Raw genomic sequence first — 2,888 nt, forward strand, 5'->3', positions numbered from 1 at the left:
GGGGGGGGGGGGGGGGGGGGTCACTAAATCTAATGAAGATGTGAGAGTTTTGACTTTCACGCTACTCTGGATGATGGGCCAATTGGAGACGATCCCCGAAGCCATGGAGGAGTCTCTTTATGACCTGTCCACTCTCTTTCCTTTTCTTCTCACTGATGCTCCCATAATGAAGCCTTCAAGCCCCACCCCCCTTCACCTTCCCAGGTCCTGCATACCCCCCACCCCAACAATGGCAGTTTAATAAAGGTTGTAGGTTCAGATTATTTCAACCACGTGTCTCTGTGGCGTGTTTGTACGCTCGACGTCACACACGCGTGCCACATGCAAGTCAACTCACCCGTTGTTCGTATATAAGCAGCTTTGTCCATCGTTCAGCCTATTTTGTGAAGGGCTTTTCCTCATAAGGGTTCGCGAATGAGCTGGAGCCTATTTTTGGTGATTTTGGGGCCAGAAGCGGAGTACAGTACACCCTGTACAGGGCACACGCCAATCACAATATAGCCGCTTTTCCAACTTTTAAAGTGAGTCTTTTACTTGCAAATACCGTATTTTCCGCACTATAAGGCATACCTAAAAGCATGCCATTTTCTCAAAAGCCGACGGTGCGCTTTATAATCCAATGCGCCTTATATAAGGATTAATATTCTTATTTCTTGGACGTAGTATTTTTACTGTTCTGTGAAGCACTTTGTGACAACTGCAGCGGTTGTGAAGGCGCGATACAAATAAAGCTGTTTTGTATTGTATTCCTTAGTGTAGCTCCATCTAGTGGATGCATAATGTCAGTACAGCCACTATTGTAGCTTTGATTTTATGCGCCTTATAAGTGGTGCACCCTCAATATGAAAACAGTTTTAAAACGGGCCATTCATTGAAGGTGCGCCTTTTACTCCGAAGCACCTTATACTGTGGGAAATACGGTGTGTGTGTGTGCATGCATGTATACGCACACACACACACACACACACACACACACACACACACACACACACGGAAAAACAGATACATAAACACTCAAATTTGTACATTTCACACGCATAGATATACACAATCAGACAACAAGGAGACAGGCACACACACACAAATAAACTTATAAAGTGGTCATGTGACATTGAACACATGATGAAGCCACTCAACGCGTGGACAAGTATGAGTGTAAGTGTTACACGAAAGTCATGTAGTTGCCCACATAGTCTTGAACGTCGTCCATTTTCGACTGCATCGCTACACTCTTGGACTAATCGCCAGCTAATCGCAGCGCACATCAAGCCTAGACAGGCAAGAGTCCATGCAGAAAGGGTCCGAGCCCGGATTCGAACCCCTGGCCTCGTAACAGTCGAGGCAGACGTGCTTACCACTCGGTCACCTCGCCGGGCAGTTCTCAAGATTACTTTTCTATTTCTGCTCTCCACTGCTTAAGGTGAACGGAAAGGTTAAAAGCGTGTGTGCGGCTGTGTGACTGACCTTTGCTTGAAGGCTGAGCGTGTCATATTTCTCCTTTAGATGAACTCTGACCTTCTCTCGGGGCGCGCCAGGGACCGTCTGACTGTTACACACGCACAGTGTATAATGTCATTCATTTTGGAACACAGAACAAATGTGGCTTGAGTGAATTTGTGGCTGAAGATCCCCGCCCCGAATACAACCTGTGTTACCATGGTAGCACAGGATGACGCGCTTTCACAGACACCTTACATGCTCGTGCAACACATGCAAGCTCTCACATGTAGTGCTGTGAAATAGTATTTGACCTCTTCTTGATTTCTGTGTACTTTGCATATTTATAAAAGGTTTCAGTTCGTCAAACCAATTTTAATACCACACCGAGACAACCCAAGTAAATACAAAATGCAGTTTCTAATTGCTAATGTAATTTATTGAGGCACAAAAAAAAATCCATTCGCACCACATTTGATGAATCAAGAAATCACATAAATAGTATTTGTCTCACAAAGTGGAGTTGGCTACAAAATCTCAAGAAACAAACGCATCATGCCAAGTTACGAAGAAATTCAAGAAGAAATTAGAAAAAAAGTTATTGAAATCTATCCGTCTGGAAAAGGTTAGAAAAGCAATTTCCAAGACTCCAAGGCTTCAGCAAACCATAGACATGACCCACAAATGGATAAAACTGGGAATAGTGGCAAACATTCCCAGGAGTGGCTGACCAGCTAAAATTACTCCAATAGTGTGACGACGACTTATCCAAGAGGTTGCAAAAGAACCTAGAACAACACCCAAAGAACTCTTGACATTGCTGGCCTCAGTTCAGGTCATTGTTCACGACACTGGCCACAATTGGCATCCATGGGAGAGTTCCCAGGCAAAAACTACTGCTGCCCCAAAAAGAACACAAAGGCTCGTCTCACATTTTCCAAACGACATCTTGGTGATCCTCAAGACTTTTGGAAAAACATTCTGTGGACTGATGAGTCAAAACCTGAACTTTTTGGAAGATATGCGGCCCGTTATGTCTGGGGTAAACCTGGCACAGCATTTGATAAAAAGAACATCATGCCAACACTGATGCATTGTGGTAGCAGTGTGATGGCCTGTGGCTGCTTTGCTAACTCAGGACCTGGACAGCTTGATGTGATTGATGAAACAATTAATTCAGCTGTCTACCAGAAAATCCTGAAGAAGAATCTTTGACAGTTAATTTGCATCCTCAAACTCAAATACTTTTTCACGGCATTGTATGCTCTTTCTCTCTTACAAACACACATCTCACTAATGGTCTCTTTCACAAATATCAACACGTTATAGTGTCACATGCCTTACAGTCAAGCAGGCTTGAAGATGACATCCGCAAAAAAATTCTACACACTCCCTTGGCCTCCCTCTGGGCCCGCCCCCCCCCCCCCCCCCCCCCCAGGCCACAAAAAGCT

The sequence above is a fragment of the Hippocampus comes genome, unplaced genomic scaffold, assembly GCF_001891065.2.
Source record: "Hippocampus comes isolate QL1 unplaced genomic scaffold, H_comes_QL1_v1.1 scaffold115, whole genome shotgun sequence".
NCBI lineage: Eukaryota > Metazoa > Chordata > Actinopteri > Syngnathiformes > Syngnathidae > Hippocampus > Hippocampus comes.